The sequence below is a fragment of the Gossypium raimondii genome, chromosome 7, assembly GCF_025698545.1.
Source record: "Gossypium raimondii isolate GPD5lz chromosome 7, ASM2569854v1, whole genome shotgun sequence".
Taxonomy (NCBI): Eukaryota; Viridiplantae; Streptophyta; class Magnoliopsida; order Malvales; family Malvaceae; genus Gossypium; species Gossypium raimondii.
The window spans coordinates 25,744,542-25,765,741 of NC_068571.1; the positions used below are offsets into that span (position 1 = coordinate 25,744,542).

The 21,200-nt window shown below is 32.6% G+C and overlaps 1 pseudogene; it reads left to right on the top strand.

Annotated features, from left to right (window-relative positions):
* The window catches only part of LOC128042528 (bifunctional UDP-glucose 4-epimerase and UDP-xylose 4-epimerase 1-like), a 28,231-nt pseudogene extending 12,849 nt beyond the window's left edge, over positions 1–15,382 (top strand).
* Positions 15,383–21,200: the final 5,818 nt, after the last annotated feature.

Here is a 21,200-nt window from a genome sequence, read left to right on the forward strand (position 1 = left end):
GAATGATGGATGAGCCGCATTTGTATTATAGGATAAAACCTTAGGTGATGCTGAGTTTAGGCAAACCCATATCGCCAAACACGACAGGTTACCTAGGAAGCCTTTGTGGCTAATCTTGTGAAAAGCCTTTGTGGCGTATTATCTAGGAAGCCTTTGTTGCTAATGTTGAGAAAAGCCTTTGTGGCGTATAATCTGAGAAGCCTTTGTGGCTAATCTTGTGAAAGCCTTTGTGGTGAAGTACTAGAAAAGTCCTTATGGCATATTGTATGGAAAACCTCTATGATGAATTCTGTAGCGCCAAAATGGTGAGTGGTTAGACCGACCTTACTGTGAAATTTTGGTATGTATTGGAATTAGATTCTAAGGGAGTTCTCAACATCATATCCAACTTAGTAATCTATTAGAAAGGTGAGTTTCTCGTATCTGGAGGTAGGGTAGTGTAAGAGTCTGTCAAACCTTGAAACCCTCACTTTATGTATTAATCTATATTGAATATATTAGGCGATCAAAATCTTACATTCATCCAAGTCTGTTTGCCTAGGTTAATTGGAAAATTTGGTGTGAACTGTATTTGGTGGTCACCAAAGTCAGTAAGAGAGTCAGTAAAAAAGGAATACCCATAGGAATATTACTGTAACACCCCGAATTTTGGGCCTTGAAGAAATAGTTTTTGAACAAGGGAACAGTTAGGAGACTACACATAAATATTTAGTTGTGCAAGGAAGTGACATAAATGAATGTCTGCTTCAGTGGTTAAGTGATTTAGGAGTGTTTGGGAGTGTTTGAGAAGCCTAGGTTCAAGTCTTGCCTTTTGCAGAATTTTTAGTTTTTCTTTTAAATGAATCTGGACATTGGCATATAGGCCTTATATATAATAGTGCTTGTTTTATGACACAAAAATAGCTTGTGGTCTAGTGGCAAGGTGGCGTGTTGTATAACTGGGAGATTTGAGGTTCAAGTCCTGGGTTGTGCAATGGAGTATTTATTTTGCTGCTTGAGCTCTGTAGGTAGTGGAGTTGGACTGAAACACATCTAAGAGGAGTTTGAATGGAATTTGAATAGAGTTTTTAGGGGAGTTGAAGAGAAATCAATGCAGTGATTCAAGGAGGGATAAGGGGAGAGATTTTATGAGAAAATCAAGGGAAGTAAAGGGAGAGGAGATGTGTGCCGAATGTGGCTTTGTTCCTCAGGAAATTTAGCCAGAGGGGTATACTACTCATTTTGGTATACCATTCATTTCGGTTTTGTGTATGTTTTCCCTCTTTTTTCCTTTGGTGCCCGATTTTGCAGAGATTTCGTGTTCCTCTTGGGTTTGTTTGAGTACTATTTCTGTGCTTCCCTTTTATTTTTTCATCTTTGTTTTTGGTCGAATAGTTTTTGGTTCCCCTCTGTTGAATTCTCCTTCTTTCTTCCCCTCTTCTTTTTGTTGCTTCTTTTCACTTCTCCACTTTTCCAAACCTTTACCGAATTGTGTTGAAGTGGTTTCCTGTTGCATCTTACGTTTGAATTACTCTTCTTTCTCAACCCCTTTTTGCACAACTGCTTGTCGAATATTGCCTTTCTCTCCTCTTCATCTCCTCTATTTTGCTTTCGGCTTGACAACTATTCTCTGACGGTTCGATTTTCTTGAGGAGTAAAGGTGTAGCAAGTGATACTAAAATCATCGAAACCTTTCTCTCATCTTTCATCTTTCGATCAAGGTAAGTATGTAGTCTAGCATTCTAAAGTGTTGGCCAAGTGTTTTCTGTGGTTCCGTGAGTTGTCATGTGTGGATTTAAACCACATGAACAAACAATCTTGTTTAATAATCTGTTTGCAATGCAGATATCTGTCAAAGAGATTGTAGTCAACCTTCGTCAGTGGTATAAGTGGGCTAAGCCACTTTTGACAATCGAGGCAAATATTAATTTAGTGTTGGTTAATGGTGTAAAAGAGGGAGATTAACCCTATTGTTTAGAAACTAATGGAAAGCCTTGTATGAATGTAGGTTTTGGGTGCTCGTGGATCTTGGTGCGTTTTCACAATCAGGTGTGTAAACACCCCATTGTAACCGTAGAACGGCAAAAAGCCGAAAAGTCAAAAATACGGTGTTTGAGACCACAAAGGCGTGCGATCGCTCGTATGGCAAGCCCAACCTGTGAATCATGGGCAATAGACTGTTGAGGCCTTAGTGAGCATTTTCATGGGCTTAGGCCGTAATGGGCCACGTTGGGCCGTGTGGGCTAAATGGGCTCGTGGGCCCCACACGAATGAAATCCTTGATTTGTAGAAAATACTGGACTGAGCTATGTAGATCTCATATCCGTGGCAAAATCTGGGCTGAATAGGTCGTACGAGCGTGTGGGCCCACTTGGGCCGAGTAATGAGCCTTGGACCCGTTTACACTATTATGACCATTTAGGTTACCTGAGTTGCTCGAGGCGACTGCGGACCTTACGAGAGGTCGATATTTGCACTGAGACCTCAAAATAGGTAAAATGACCAAAATACCCCAATACGATAAAATGATCGAAATACCCCTCTAGGGTAAAATGATCGAAATACCCTCATAGGGTAAATTGAACGAAATACCCCCATAGGGTAAATCGATCAAAATACACCCAAGGGTAAAATGATCGAAATGTCCCCATAGGGTAAAATGATAGAAATACCCCTATAGGGTAAAATGACTGTTATACCCCCTAAGAGATTAAATGACTCTTATGACCTTATGTTATGTATGACTGATTTGCTCTATGATATGTATGACTATGATTGAGCATGAAACTTTGTATACACGTATGATATAATGTCACGATATATTTCATAGGGTTAGGTTGTTATATTTGGAGGAAGTGTACCGTACTGATAAGGTTGCACGGGTCGTCTAAGGCAACTGTGGACCTACTGATGGGTATATGTCATTTATTTCACTGACAGCTTTGTTGCAATACTATTTAGTGCCGCAACTGGTGCTAATCTTGGTGTGTCTGGCTGGGTGGGTCGATTTTATCCCCACATGGTGTGTTTGGCGAGACGGAGTGGTGTGTAAAGGCTGGATTGGGTAGGATTTCTAACTGCATATCTACACTGATTAATGATTTTGTACTGTTACTGCATCAATTAATGATATTACATATTGTTCACTGCATGACTGATATCTGTTACTATTATCGGCCAGGGCCCCACTTATACTATTATTGAAATTGGGCAAATGCCCTACTGATTACTGGCATTGTGATAGGCTCAAGCCCAATCATTTACTGTTACGGGAAAGGGCTTAGGCCCACACCGAATCGGATCATATCAGAATCTGCTCGAGCCCAAACTGCATTTATCTACTGTTTAATTGACTGTTTGCTTGTTAGGGGATTACACATTGAGTTTTCGTAAACTCACCCCTCTGTTTAACTGTACAGGTAACCCCCAGTTGTAGGCGGGTTGGTGCGACAGAGGACTCAACACTGGTCACACGACCTATTTAATTCGATTTGGTACTTAATTATAATTTTGGTTTAATTTTGGGGGTATTTTACTGTAATAATGGCCTTTCTAGATTTTTATGTTTAATTTGGGGTTTCTATTGTTTTGACTTACAACTGCTAGTAGTAGGGATAATCGAGTTTTCAAAACGAAACAAACGTTTTAACAAAATATGCACAAATTGGTAAACTGTTTTAAAAAGCTTCTTCGATAAATAACGTTTTGAAAATTTATAACATTTTAAAAGTGATTAGCTTTTAATGATGCACGCTTAGAAATAAACAACTCGTTTTGGAATCACCATTTAATAAAAAATGATTAATTGATTTTAAAGATTTCAACGACAACAAGTTTACGCTAAACACCTCAATGTGACATCGCTAGGTTCGGCCATAACTCCTTGGCCGAGTTTGGCGTGTTACATTTACCTTGGGGAATGTATTCAACTACAATCTTCAAAGGGATAGTTAAATAGGATTCAGACTATGGGGTGAATTTGTAATCTGCCAATTAGATGGATCTTTTATAGGATGTTCAAGAGTAGAGGCATGCGTACTGTTATCCACCAAGAATCAGAAACATATTCTCAAAAGTCTGAAAAAAGGTCAAAAAAGTCGAGGAATCCAACATCATCGTTTAAAGGTAAAACTAGTTGAAACTCACTAAGTCCCATTGAACTTATGGATGTTTATTTGCAATGTAGGTTATTAAGTGAACCAGTTCGCTAGAGGGGACCAAGCCAAGTATGCGCCAATGTGGATGATCGCAGAGCTAGATTATGCATACAGAGGGACACTTTTGAAATTATGTTTTCTAATTGCAAGTAGAATTATACGTCATGACTGGGTCTATCTTAATGAAGTTTAATTGATATTGTCTTACACTTATTGGGAATCAGTTGTAATTAAACAAACGTGAATCTATAGAATCTTTGACTTAATATAAAATTAAATAGGAAAGCAATACGTTCAATAAAGTCTTCGCCCGTTTTAAAATTCTTGTTAGGTGTTTAAGTCTAGTAATATCCTAAATTCAGATTTAGTAAATCGGGTCGGGTATAGGGTGTTACAATCCCCGTCATGTCTCCATCAATTCTCCACAAATCTCCTCATACACTACAGACCCTAATTGGCATGCCAACTATACATTACTTTGCCTGAACAATTAATAGGGTACCAATAATCAATTTACATTTTATAACCAATTCATATATCCATTCAAATTCAATATCGTAATTTCCTTCCAATTTCCATTATCAATTCATATATGTCCAATTTAACATAACATAGTTCATACTGTATTCATATCACATATCATATATTAATTATATCAAACTCTTTTATACTATATCTAGTTCAGTCCAATTTCTCGACATTCAATATCAGTCAATGCGAATCATTTCATAAAACAATATAATCTTACCTGATAGATAATCATGGAATCAACATGCATGTGCATATATATAATGAACTCGAATCATAAATTACAAACTGAATTTCTCTCATCATTTGTCAACGACTCTCGCTTTTTCTTTCAATTATAGAAGCAATATCAATTTATATCCAATAAATTAAAATAAAACCCAACATATTTTGCATTTTATTCAATTTAGTCACTATACTCAAGATATGCATATTTTTCGATATCTAGAATCGGATCAAAATTTGATTTTACATTCTTTCACTAAAGACCCTGATTTGCTGCAATTTGTTGTAGCAGATTAAACTATTTTTCGTACTTAATGAGCTCGTAGGAAATGAATTTATTTATGTTTTTGTTTAGTTTTCATTTTTAGTAAATAGATACTAAGAAGATGAATTTTAGTAACTTATATGACCGTAGGGGACAAAGTAGGCCTAAAGGTAGACTAACATATTTAGTGAGTGTGCAGGACATGTTTCGGGGGCAAAAAGAGTGGACTGCCCACGATGTTGCAACACAAAGCTTCGATGTCATAACACAATAAACAGAGTACCCAAAAGGAGTTGTCTGCCTTCGGTGTCGCGACACAAACATAGGGTGTCCTGACACAGCCCTGAAATCAAGCCCTATATAGTAAAGTGCCTTCAATGTCAAAACACAGGCCAGAGAGTCTTGCGGCACCGACGTGACGTAAGAATTAATGAGCCAAGGGTGCTTCCGTCCTCATAATGAACTTTAACACAAAAACCTCAGCCGAATTAGGTCAACGATCTGCGGCCAACCCTAGACCTATAAATAGAATTGTTCTAAACACTTTATAGACAACTTTTTACTTTAGTTTCAATTTCACTTTCACTTGTAATTTTGATTATCCTTTAGTTTCAGATTTTATCTTAGTTTTCTATTTCATTCTTTGCAAGGATTGGATTGTAGATCGCCATTACTCTTCAATGGATTATTATTCGCACGTTTATAAATATATCAGGATTTCTCTCATCCTTGTTCTTGGTTTATTTATAATGTTTATATTTTCTGTCAATTACTTTGCATGTGTTAAATCTATGGGGAACTAATCTTGTAAGGAAGATTAACGAGTGGATGTTGGATTAATTAACCTCTATGTAGGGTTTCTTAATGGATCAGCTAGTTGGGACATGAAAAACTTAAAAACCTAGACTTGAAGACCATAGGAAGTCATATATATGGGAATGAACTCAAAATCAGTATTGCTTATTCATGAAAACCTTACCCCAATCCAGTCTGCACTATGACATCAAGAGATAAGAAGTTTTTGCCGACTCATTAGGTTAGTGGAAGGTTGAGAGGCACTGTTAGGTTAATGACTAGTTGATTGAGTAGAACCCGAAATAGGAGTTAATTATGAACACTGAAGCGAGTTATTCTTCCATCATTATAAATGCTAGAATCTACAGTTTCTCTCCATTGTTATCTTTATTACTTGTTATAAACTAGATTTTATCATTACCCTAGAATTAATTGTAATATAATTTAATTAAATCACTAGCTAGAACCATTAGCATAGGAACTAGTCTTAGTTTAGTCTCGCCTCCCTTGGGTACGATCCTCGATCTACTTCCCTACTTCGTTGTAAAACTATATTACAACATGACCCGTATACTTGTTAACATTGTCTACATTCACATCCTTAGTAGTAGTATTCTCACTTCTAACGTTGGCATGTCTGGAGCTGGTCAAACCCTATATTTTCTATTCATAGCATAATCTCATGATAAGTTTTCAATTTATTTAGTTTAGTCCCTAATGTTACAAAACTATCTAACAAGTTTATTTTAATTTTGAATTTAGTCATTTTTCACAATCTAAGCATACTAACTATCAACTTCAAGCCTAATCATCAATTTTTCAATAGCGATAACTTGTTAAAAACATAACAATTGAACAAATTAATACATGAGTTAGCTAAATCAAGCTCCATGATCATAAATTTATAAAAATTTCATGAATTTTAGCTTTGTTACCTTAGATACTTGGATGGCCAAAGGCAAACTTTAACAATGGTGATTTTCCTTTCTTTCTTTTTCTCTAAGGATGGTGGAAGAAGATGGAAATAAGTTTTCTCTTTCTTTCCACTTGATTTAGTATATATATACCTTAATTAACATTGTTTAATTAGTTAACTTAAGCACTATTATAAATATATTAATTCTTAATTAAACTAAGTGGAGTCCACCATCTTCATCCACTATTTACTATTGAAAATTTTAATTAACCATTTTGATCCTAAGCTTTAATTAAAACTCAATAGCAGTTGGACTTTTACAATTTAGTTCCTAAGCTTTAATTAACAACTTTTTCGGCTAAGTTACTTAATCGAACTTCAATATATTTTCATAATAACTCTGTAAATATTCCTATCTTATATTTACAAACTTAATTTAGGAAAATAAGGCTCCAAAACTGCATTTTCTAACACCATTGAAAATCGAGTCGTTACATAAAGAACCATTAATTAAATATAAAAACTATTACAAAACATCTTAAAATAAAAACCAATGACTTCAAAAGTAAATTATTCATACATATCACCAGCTAACCAAAAGAATGATCGATTAGTGAAATAAAAAGTTGACTACGAACTCAAATTTGAATAACATTCAACACAAAGGCCAAGTAATATGAAATTAACATATTTTCTTATATAGACACCTAGTACATGCCACAACTAAAAATAATATGTCACCTTAATACTCTTGTAGGTCTCAATGATAGTATGATGTCCTAGATTGAGCTAGGCTTCAAGCCTCCCCGAATCAACAATTTATGCGCAAAAATAACAGCACATAAGGAAATAATGCTTAATAAGTTTAAATGGAATTCACTATATTTACCTTGTTAGAGGTGAGCATACGAAATGCCATAAGAACATAAATATTTACTACAACATTCTCAACTACATCACACAAGGCAAGTTAAGCATAATAATTTATAATTATTTCAACTAGTACAATTAGTATAATACATATAACATGGTTAATATATATTTTTATCATTTTATGGAACACAAATATATATTATTGCAACACATGTAAAGAATAGCTTTTCTTTAAAGTTCATAGCACAATAATTTCATATTTAATTTTCCATCATCAAGTATCTATCCTTATAAAGCTTTTCGCCCAATGTAACCTTAGTAAAATAGACTTTGACATACGAGAATCCACCACCGCACCAAGAATGCTCATAAGAGCATAGAACTACACCACAACAAGGCACATAAGTTCAAAGCCTGAAGCTATCATGTGCATCTCTCCACCACACCAAGATAGTCTCCGAAGGAATAGTGTACATCTGATGATCCTCAACAAATGCTAAACCATCGAATGACATGATATAGCTCCAACTCTATAATAAATCATGCATAAATTTGCATATAACCCTAAATGGAATGTCATCCATATCCTATACTTTCTACAAAGTTTACATGGGCATAAGTATTTATATTTTCCACTTTACAAATAAGTTACACCATTCATAAGTATTTATATTTTGTTTAAAGTTACACCATTCATAAGTATTTATATTTTTCACTTTACATAGCTCGTTTGATTGACATATTGTTTTAATATATCATATCATAACACCAAAATTTATTCTCATTATGAAAGTTAACCAAACCATTGTACCTAAATATCCATTTTCAACTTTTCATTATCACAACCAATTAATATACCTTTTAACAAAACAACTACATTTTCATGCTATATTTCCTATCATGTTAACTACCTTGATTTTTCTATCATACTTTCACATTCAATTAACAAATTAACTATATTAAACTAACTGATACACACAACATGGAAATATAAAGAGTTCCATGAGAACTTACCTTTCCTAAAAGTAACAAAAATGGATAGAGGCTTCTCCTTTTTGCTTTGCTAAAACCACCTCTAGCAACCTCTTTCTTTTCAAATACATACAAAAGAACAATTTTTACATTATTTAAAAATATCAGCATAACATTTAATAGTCATATTAGTGGCTTAAGAACCCATTTAAAGCTTTTAAACATGTAATGAGATGATAATGTGCTTGAAATTCATTAACTCTTACATAGAATCCTTCTCTCCCTCTCTAGCTTAAAGATCATCACTCTAAGTTTAAACCCTAGATATGATGGTGATGAGATTGATGAGGGATTTTGTGCTACTATGGTTTCTAAGTGATGATTTTGAAAGAAAATAAATAAAAATATGGAAGATTAAAGTAAAAATAAGTGAAGTGTGAGAAACTTTGAAGAAGAAAGCCTCTTCTTCTTTTTTGTATTTAAAATTCAAGCTTTCGCCAAATGGTCAAAGGTTATTAAGAAATAAGTGGTAAAAATGCAAGTTCAAACTAATTTCATGGTCAGTTGTTCCAAAAATCATCTCATTACCACACATCAATGTAGACTTTAGTATTTAACTATATTACGATCCAAAATATCTTTAAAAGTAAAATTTCTATTTTGCCCCTCAACTAATTTTTTACCCGATAGGGCCTTAAACTCAAAAAAACTCTCAATATGCATTCAATGACCTCAAAATAATATGAAAATAATTAAATTCAATAAAAATGACTTTCTCATGGATATTCAAATAAAATTATTGAAACAGACTTTGATGAAATACTGAAAATTTTTAGAGTGTAGAGCCCGGAGGTAACAAAACTCCGAACACATCACACTTCCCAGATCAAATGAGCATATAGTCCCTATTGGTACATCAATCATATCCTAAGCATTGCACTAAGTCTAATAGGGCACGTTATAGCTGTGGATATCAAATATCAATTAAGACCATCGACATACTTATTATTCATTCAATGTCACAGACTTTAGAGATTGTTAAACAACTTTTTTTTCTCATTTTACGTATAGGAACCAATAAGTGTTTGGCATATATACATATTTAAAAACTATTAAATTAAGCCTTAATATAGTACTCCAAACTTAGACTGAATTCCAGGTCAAATTACGAGCATTACAGTGATCACCAAAGTGACTCACCTGATCAAGCGTAAGATTATTATGCATTGAAACATAAAATTTAAACATACTAATATTAAATCATTTAACACAATCATATTGATAAATATATGTAATTAAAAGAAAATAACAAAAGTTAATCAAATAACCTATAAGTTTCATAAATTAAAAATCTAAGTACCCATCAACCAAATTAACAAATACTAAGTACATGCCAAGGCTAAACTAAATGAAAACCATCTTAATAAAATAAGGTTTGTAGAGACTCTTTAGCAATGCAGGGTCAATCATGAACTCAAGAACTCTTCCGTCCAAGTATTACCTACACACGAAATTAAAAACTTGAGCGCTAAGTTTTTCACAGCTAGTGGTGTTCTACTGAAGTCTAACAAAATATCAGATAGTTAGACTAAATTAAAAGCACTCAAACATTATATTAAATACATTTAAGTCTAAAAGAAATTCAATAAAAATAACCACAATCGACAAGGATCAAACATCAAAGTTTATAGTCTCACTTTAATCTGACCAAGTAGTATATAAATTAATCATTGCACATTAGGCACCATAAAGAACTATTTAGCCCAAGTAACCATTTGTTGGAAAAACATGTTCGACACACGAGTATCCATTCAAGCCCCATAATGATAAGATATAAACGATACCGATACTCTGAAGCATGCAAAGCACAACTTAACTAACCAACACACTAAATGCACAAAGTGCAACGATATGATACTCATGGATGCATATAACAACTTGCATGAATATATATTTAAAGATTTTTATACTCTATGACATGTCAATTATACCCAGACAGCTTTCGTACAATGTTTACGAGGGCCAATAATAATTATAATACTCGATTTTTGCTCGTGAACACATATGCATACTTTCAATACACAATAACAATAACAAGGGTATTCAATGGATAGCACATTCACAACAACAAGTAATTTAGAAAAATTATAAGATATTTTAAACAATAAAGAACACAAACTGAAATTCTAAGCGCCATTTCCTAGAAATGAGCAATTCTCAACAACCTTTACTTTCGATGATTCGCTAATACAGTAACAAATTAAATACCTTGACTTACCTAAACTAAAATTAATCAAAATTCAATCATACTCTTATTTTGAAAGATTAAAAATACTTAATTTAAGCTTATAATTAATCAAATCTAAATCAATCTAACTTAATTTTAGTTATTAACTTAATAGAGAATCGATCATAATCATTGGACTTTGGAAATCAAATGAGCTACTAATTAAAAATATATATGTATCGATATTATATATTTTAAATATACCAATAAGTTAATGAATAATAATAGTAATAATATCTTTGTACACATGTAGAATATGACTTTTCAACGTATAATACTTCTATATATATACACGCATAATAAATACTATTAGAGCATAAAACATTTCAAATAATAATAACATAATATATATGCACATATTTAAGCTTACACCCATCATTAATAGTGATTCAAACCATCCCTTCGCCAATATTAGATTATTTTATGAAGCATGGAACAGATTTTGTCAATAACTAAACATCATACTAATGACAAAGTCTAGAACTTACTTGAGCAAGCAACTAATTTGGTCAGCAAAAATAGACAGTTTGTATAAGGCAATCAATGTCTAAAATATGTATCGAAGGAGTTGGTGTAATCAGGGTATTATAATAAACGAAGCATGTAGTGAGAAAGTGCAATTGTGGCGAAAAAAGGTACTGCAAGAGAATGGGACGATGGTGGTTAAAATGGAAATAGTGAAAGGTGTTTGGTCATTAACTAGATCAAGTTCATGGTGCGGTACGAAGTAATCGGATTGAGACGATGAGTAGATGGTGGATGGGATGATCTGGAAAAGAACAAGGTGTTACCAGGTACGTAGCTAGGGGTTGACAGGGGGCACAGCCTCTTTAAAATGAAAATTTTGATTTAATCCTTTAAAAATTATAAAAATATAGATTGTTAAAATGATGGAATTGCAATTTTACTATCATAAAAAGTAAAATTTAATTTTGGTCTCCTAAAAGAATTTTTTGGCTCCGCCCCTGAGCGTTATGGTGATACAACAATGGGAATATGGTGGCTAAGATTGTGCTGGAAAAGAAGTTTTTGGTCAGGTGCGGATAGGGCAACAAGTTGAGCGTTGGTGCAAGCTGATGAAGGGTCAGGGTTGTGTGATGGTCAGCTAGGTAAGACGTTGAGGAACGATAGCCTGAGTGCTAGTTGTAGGACCAAGAGAGTTAATAGGACCGGTGAGGGCCAACTGACATGAAGTTGAAAGAAAATAATGAGAGCAAAACCTTAACAACATGTTTTATTGGCTGTAATAGCAGTACACTACAGCCCAATTTAGTGGGCCCATCACTAAATAGTTGTTTGGTTGGCTGTAATAGTTATTACAGCCCTATTCCATATGGGCTTATTTAGGGTAAAAATATATAATACAATTCCATGCTCTCCCCACTAAATGGTGATTCAGGGAACGGGTGAAGTAACAAATTAGCCAAGGTTTCAATTTTACCCTTATCTCCTCCCACGTCTGAAATCTACAATTGAATTTTTTTCATGCTTCTTCCTTCCACTATAATCATCTCTTCTTCACTTAATCTAAACCTTTTTTTTATCTTATTTTCTCCCAACCCTATCTACGTTGCACACTAAAACTCTTTTTCTCTTTAATATATTTACAAAATTGGAATTCTTGACAGCTTAATCCATTGAAGAAAAGAAGTGAAGTGTTTTTCGAGTTATTTCATAGGATCCAAGATAAGTTTTAATTCGAACCCAAATTTCAAATGCCCTAAATCTGAGGTTTTTATAATGGGTTTTCGCTTATAGATCTAATCTGTCAAGTCTTAGTTTGTTCGATACTCTTTTATCAAATTGTAAGGTTTTTGCATTAATATGAATATTTTATTTTTTAGTGGTTTTTGTTGAAATTGCAATTTTATTTTATTCATTGTTTTTATTATTATTTTGTAGATTAATGTACTGCTTTTAAAGTTGATTTCAATGTAATTATTGTATAATCACACTTGTGAGTTCTAATTATTTTTAGTTAATGAAAGTTTTCCTAGGTTTAATATCATTTTCCATTTTATGGTAATTATTTAAAAATAAGGACTTTCACTATGACAATGGGTTTTCTTATGGTGATTTTATATAAACTTGGTGAAGTGTAATCTATAAATCCAAAATTTTCAAAGACCAACATCAACAAGTGTAAAATCTATACTTCTTTTACTAAAAATCATATTTCCATTTTCGTGTGGCAAATTTTGCATTCATGAAGCTTCTTTCTCTTTTCTTTTGAAGCCAAAGATGTCCCTTTTTTTTTTTTTGGTTAAAGTAACTAGTAATTCAATAATTCTAGAAAGAGTAGATATCTTGTTTATATTTGTCAAAGTCACAACACACTTTGCAAGTAGATATGTGAAAATTGGTGAACATTGTCCATGAAAATCAAAGAGAAGCTTTTGTTATATTTGTGAAAATTCGGTGTGGTTTCCTTTTTTATTTATTTGTTTATGATGCGTTAGGTTTTTCTTTTAAAAATTCTTGCATATCAATTTAATATCATGGTTAATGGTTTCTGGTTGTGGTAAGGTTGTAAAATAAATCTGTTACCTTTTGCATTTTCATTCACCAACATCAATTTGCATATTCGTGGAAATAAACAAGTATCCGGTTTTAGAAATTAACAATTTTAATTTAGTTTCATTTTGTTGATGAATCAATTTAATAACAATGGTGGAACTTGCACACCTTTGATCTTCCTGATTGAATGATGCTTTGAATCGATTATTTGATGTTTAAATCACTTGTTTGATACTTTAAATCTTTATGCTGCTGATAAAAACAAAGAATTGGTATGCAAAGAAAGTATTTACAGCTGCTTTGAATCGATTCCTTTCTACTTTTACTCGATTGTTTTGTTATTTGCAAAGATTCATTCTTGTTTACATAGATTCTTCTCTTGTTAGAATCGATTCATTGTGGTTTAAATCGATTTTTTTTTGGAATAGATATTGTAATAGCATAAGGAAAAAGCTAAAATGGCCAAACAATATCTATTCCAAAAAGTTAAAATGACCAGAAAATCTTAATAACTCTTTTATTGAAGTTGTTGATAAGGTTAAAGAATTAGTGGGTCCTAAGCTCTCTATGAAACTCCTGTTCAACTTGGTAAGCAAAAAAATTTCCATCTTTTACTCCAAAGATGAAACCTTTTTTGTATGTATCGTTGTATTATGATGATCATACATTTGCGTTTTTATTTGTTTTAAGATCTATGATGGGATCAAAGCTTTTTCATACAGATTTTTTGTTTTGTTTGGTTGCAGAGTGATTTGAGGAACAGGGATGACTTGGAGAAGCTTTTTTCTAAAACAAAGTATTGTCAATTGAATATATATTGTAATCTTTTTTTTTGTTTTGATTGTTTGCATCACAATGGTCCATTAATTTATTGTCACTTTACAGTTTCATTTGGGATTATGCTTGCAAATAACTTAAAATAAATGTAATTTGACTAGTGTTGAATTGGATTTCACCTATAACAATTGGCTCAGGTTTGATGTTGTCATATACTTTGCTGGCCTTAAGACTATTGGGAAGAGTCTTGGTAACCCTCTTCAGTATTTTGACAATAATTTGATTGGCACTATCAATCTGTATGAGATCATGGCCAAATATAATTGCAAAAAGGTATAAGAATGTCTTTAAAACTCTTTGTTTTCCTTTTTATGGTATATTTATGGTTTCATACTTGCATTTCAACAAATCTAAGGAAGATGTTAAATTAGTATAATTGTTATAATTCCTTATTGAGTTGTTCCTACTTGTTCGAGTCTTCAAATAAGACCGTTTTTTATCTCTATGATATGTCTAAATGTGAGGATTGTTTGAGTGCCAAGAATTCAATCAAGGAGTTTATTACATGTCAATGCTTTTATGCCAAAAAAACAATAGTTTTTGCTTGTACTACTTCAATTCCACCAAAGTTTTTAGGTGTTAGTAAACATGAACACCACTAGAAAATGTGATTGCGTCCTTATTCTTCTTTTACTTTGGTGTTATACATATTCACGTGTTTTTCTTTACTAAGCAGATGGCTTTCTCACCCTTCGCAACTGTGTATGGCCAACCCAAGAAAATATCATGTCTTGAGGATTTTGAGTTGAAGGTCACGAATCTTTATGGATGGGCCAAGGTAAGTACTAGTTTGTTCTAAAATGTTTCTTTTCTTGATTCACAATAATTGTACATTTATTGTATTTAATCGATAAACTTTTCCTTATATTTACTAGTTTTTCCTTGAAGAAATTGCATGAGCTATTCAAAAGGCTAACCCAGATTGGCGTAACATTTTACTGCATTACTTCAATCATGTTGGTGCTCATGAGAGTGGTAAAATTGGTGAAGATCCAAAAGGCATCCCGAGTATGGAAAGTGATTCAGATTGAAGATACATCAATGGCAGCAGCAAGTCCCTTTTTCTTTTTTGATATTTTTGGGGAATATTTTTAGAGTTGGTGTAAGTGGGTCTGCTTGTTGGGGTTTGTTTGGTGTATAGATGTTTGATATTTTTTGTATATATAAAAATGAGAATAATTATTCTTTTTAGATCAATATTTGTAATTTTGGCAACTATGATCTCAGGAGATTTATGTTATAATTTTATTAATTCATATTTTAATAATAATTATATTAAGAATATTATTAAATTATATATCATTATTTTTATTAAATTATATTTAATAATTATTATATTAAAATATGATTAAATTATTTATTATTATTAATTTACATTTAATAATCCTATTAAAATTTAATAACAATAATTATCTACCTAAAAAAATTATGCTAAGGGTACTCTAGTCATTTCAGCTTTTTTTCTTATTCTATAACAACATCATTCCATTCAATCAAAAATGACAATATTATTACAGTTGTATTCTATTCCATTCAACCAAACAATTCAATTACTGATTACAACTCTATTCCATTACAGCGAACCAAACGTGGTGTAAGAGTTTTGATTGGTTGAAAAACATTCTCTAAACATTCTAATTCTATTAAAACTCTTCTTCTTTTTTACAATTAATCCCATTAAACCTCCTCAATTTTTCTCATTTTCAAATTAATCCCTAAACTTATAAAACTTCTAATTTTACTTTATTTCAAATCAATTATTGGCCCAAATCAAGACCTAATAATAATAAAATAATTATCTCAAATTCTTTCTTCAACATTTTATTTTCAATTACCCCAATTTATCAATTACTTATTTTCAACACTTTTGAGCCATGAGACTTACATATATTCATTGCATGATTCTCACATTTATTATACAATTCCACCAATTTTCTAATATTAGTATAAGAAAAGTAAGAGTATCCAAGGGTACTTATCTCTTGGATGCATTTATACTCAAAACCAAACCTTCATTCACTTAAATCCATCTTACACTAGCTTGAAATTCCATTATCCATCATTTCCTCATACACAAAAATATAACTAAATATTAACTTGTAAACTTTTAAAGCTTTCTCAAAGAAATCAAACTAAATATCAAGCTAAGAGAGGTGGAACACCATTACTAGACTTATTGAAACTTTGTCTCTTTAGCTTCAATTTTCTCTATAAAGAACCTATGAAACCCTAACTAAAACGGAGAGACTAAAGGAGGATTCAAGCTTAGAGATGAGTATTGTAGTTGATTTTAGCAAGAACTCAAGGTTTGGGATTGAGATCTTAATAATTTTTTAAGAGAAAGACCAAAATAATGAAAAGAGCAAAAGCTCATATAAAAAGTAGGAGGGACAGCTAGAAGAAGAAGAGAATGGTAATTTTTTAGCCTTTTCCTTCTTTTTATAATACCAAATAAGATCAAGTCAAACTTATTCAAAGACCAATTCAAATTTGCGGTCCACAATTTAATCACCATTTCATTCACACCAAATGGTCCAAACTCATTCCATATATCAATTATCTATGTACAAATTCTCCACATCAGACAAGAAAAATTACCATTTTCCCTTTTTGTCTATTTGCATAATTTTTCCACATCAAATAGATATTATCAACTCAATTATAATAGATCATATTTAAATCTTATTGATAATCCTTGTATAGTGGAAATTACATTTTACCTTTTTTCTCGAAAAATTAGAAATTTACAATTTAATCTCGTACTTTCAACTCTTTTCCAATTTGATCCAAAAGTGATTTTCATCATGCCAATCATATTTCATATTTTCTCATGTCAAATAATCAATGATAACTTAATTTCTCATTTTGCTTAAATTTGCATTTAAGTCCCTCAACTTTTTAGAATTTAAAATTTAGTCATTTTCCACATTTTCACATCCAAAATTATTTTTTGATTTTCATTTCCAATATCAATTTTACCTTCATAAAAATTCTTCATTTGAATCAATTCCCAAACTTTCTCGAAATTGTACTATGTTCGATCCTGAAATAGTGGGCTTTATATAAAAATAACATGAAAATTTTGATTAATTACAAAATAACCCACTTTTTTTACTATGTACGTAAATGACCTCAAATGAATAGTGAAAGTTGGTGGAGCCAAAGAAATTGGTGCCACCCACTTGCCACGTCAGCTAATCATTGGCTACTATGATTAAAAAAATCAATATTTTGGGTAGAGCCAATCTATTTGGCGCTACTTGTATAAATACTAGTCTAATACCAATATTTTTGAATATCTTGGAGGCCAAAAAATAAATAATAGTGGTGGAGCCATAGCGAATGGCGCCACCACTTTAATATGTCAAACTTTTTATTTTTAGTTTCAAACTAAAATTAGTATCCACCTTCAGACTTTTTGTTTTTAGTTTTTCTTTTTATTTTTAATTTAAAACTAAAATTATTATTTATTTTGGTGTAGCCATAGAGAATGGCACCACCACATTTAATATGCCAAGTTTTTTTTGTACAAATTTTTTTAAAAAAATTTTTAATAACAAAAATTATTTTTTTATTTTGGTGGAGCCATTCTCTTTGGTGTGACCACTTTGATGGTGCCATTGAGAATTGCATGACCACCATAAAAATGAATTTTTTATTTCGGTGGAGTCATTCTCTTTGGCATGACCACCTTCGTGATGCTACATATAAAGATTTTTCTTGACATTCTTGTAACACTTGAACTAGAAAAGAAGAAAAGAGAGAAATTGTTGTGTTTAGTAGGAGAGCTTAGAAATTGTGTTGAAGATGAATAAATCGGTGTTTTTTGTGTACATTCATTTTTATAGTAAAATTGGAGAAGGTGATATTGGTTGTGTATTTCAAGGTTAATAGAGAGTAGGGTTGCAATTCAATAAAACTGTGAAGCTAGAAGAAATGAAAAGAAAGATCAGTGCAAAAATAGTTATATGTTGTGGAAAGGCGATGTCCAAATTATTTTACAAGTTTCTAATATCTATAAATCCATTGAAATTTAAGGAGATGCAACTATTAGATGATGATAACTTGGGCACTATGATGGAAATATGGTGGTCGACTGGGAATGAGAACCCCCAACCAGTTGAGTTATTCATTGAATTAGTCGATTTAGAGCCTGTTGAGAATGTTAGTCCAATAAGTCAACATCGCAAATTTGACTTTGATCTTAATGTCAGATGGAAAAATTAGTTAGACTGTAGAGGGACATCACAAATGCCTGAAAATCCAAATTCTGGTGGTAGTTCGTATAACAACCCTATCCCGGATCCCCGTCTGCAAATACAGTCAGAGGTGATAGGCACCGATGCAGACGTCAAAGAAGGGTTTGATATTGATGAAGATTCTTATCACAACATTGAAGATTTTAGTGACCTCGATCTTGATAAGGTTCCAGACGATATCGATGATGAAGGCTCAGAAGAGGTTGAAAATGTTCATGCCCCTTCTTTTGAGAAGCCGAGTCGTGGCATTGTTTTATGGAATGACCCTATGGCCCATATATTAAGCATAGATCCAAATACAACTCATGCACCCAAATTCCTCGAGTACGCTGATATAGTTCCTGGTCACAAATTGGCGTCAAATTTGCAATTGGAAGAGTTATTCATTGGGAAACAGTTCGAGAACAAGGCGGACTGCATGTTTGCCATCAAAAAGTACAACATGAAGGTGTCGATTGATTACAAGGTCGCAAAGTCTACACGGGCATTATATGTTGGGGAATGTTGGAGGGTTGACAAAGGGTGCAGCTGACAGGCTCGAGCTGCATTTATACAAAAGACTCAACAATGATAAATACGAAAATTAGAAAGGCGCCATGATGTAATGTCATACGTGCACTGTCGTACGTATGATGCCAAAAGTATCTGCAACTGCATCAAACCACTGATGAAAGATATCCCAACCATTAATGTGTCGGTCTTGATTGCGGACATGCAAGTTGTTAGCTTGATTGATCAAACTGAAATTTCCAAAAGGGGGCGAATTGGTTTGTTTTAAATTAAGAAAGCTAGAAGAAAATATAGAACAATGAATTAAGAAAGCTAGAAGAAAATATAGAACAATGAACACAACAATTTAAAGTGGCTCGGCCCCAATTGCCTACTCCGCTACCTTAGCTTTCCACAACTAAGGATTTTCTCAAATTCACTAATTGGTTCAACCTTTGAGGATAAGGTTTAACTTTACAACTCCCTTAAGATTTCTACCCAAATCTTAGGACACTAATACTCTCAAAGAGTAAATACAAAGAGCAAACTAAGAAAAATCCATACAAGATCAGAATATTTGTCAATTGAGCACAAATAGGTAAGAGTACACTTGAGTTAAAGAATAACAGTGAAAGCTCACAAGTGTATACAACAAAAGTATGAAAGAATTGAGTACTAAGGTTGAATTGATTGATTTTTCGACTTTATTATCTCTCTTGTTGTTGTAATGCCATCAGAAGCTGGTATTTATACTATCTAATTCATTTCCAACTGTTGTGGTTGTTAGGAGAATAAATAAAGTTGTTGGGAAGGAAATCCCATACCATTAAATTCACCTGAACCAAAAGCATCGATATTTTTTGTACAAATATTGATACTAGTAGCATTTAATGTTTGATTCAATGACCATTAAAATTGGTTTCCAATACCAAACAATGACTTATCGATATAATTTTATGGGTATCGATACTTTTTGACATTTTTGAAAGTTCATGAAAGATATAATGCAAAATTGGTATCGATATAAATTTTTGGTATCGATAAAAATCAGTAGGTATTGATATGGTTTTAAAGGTATCGATACTTTTGTTTGTGTTTAAATTTTATTCAAAACAAATAGCAAATTTAGTATCGATAAAAATTAAGGTATCGATACATTTTGAAAAACATTGATACTTCTTGTAGGAGCAGCTTTAAAACTTATTAGAAATCGTTTTAATTAAGTTGAAGAGTTTAAATCCATTTTAGAACTTTTGCAAAATTATTGTAAGTGTTTAAAGAATTTTCTAAGATGTTTGAAAGGTTTGAAGTATTATTCATGCTTTGAATTCTTTTTTCAAAAAATTATTTTTATTTAAAGATGTTTTTGTTTGTTATACCAAAATAATTTATCAAATAAAGCTAGTTCAACACAAGCCCGGTTCCAGTACAGAGTGTCATACAGGAAAGCATGGTGGGCGAAACAAATGGTCATAGAGTAGTTGTACGGTGACTGGGATGAGTCATACAATGAACTTCAGCGGTGGATTTCAATGATGCTGGAGTACGTGCCAATAACTATTCTAGACTTGTAGACGTTGCCTTATAGAGGCCCAAATGGGGATCTTGAACCGGGGAGAAGAGTTTTTCACCGATTTTCTGGATGTTTGATCCATGTGTTAGGGTCTTCTCCCACTGTAAACCACTGGTGCAAGTTGATGGAACGTGGCTTTATAGAAAATACACATAGATACTACTAATTACGGTTCCATAAGACGGTAACCTAAATTTACTACCAATCCCCTTCACCATCATGAAGTCAAAGAACTCCGAATCATGGGAATTTTTCCTTCGGAACTTGCGGAGGCATGTTGTCAGGCAAGACAACATTTACATTGTCTTTAATAGATCCAAGGGTCTTCTTACTTCGACTCGGCATTTCGAGGTTTCATGGATGTCTGTCTACTGCATTTGCCACATCACTGTCAACTTCCACATAGAGTACAAGAACAAAGACTGACGCTAACAAATCATGAACATGTGTAAAAATATCATATGTAAAAGTGTACTTGTAAATATTTTGAGTTCATTTTACTAAAAGGAATGGTAACCGGTTTTATCG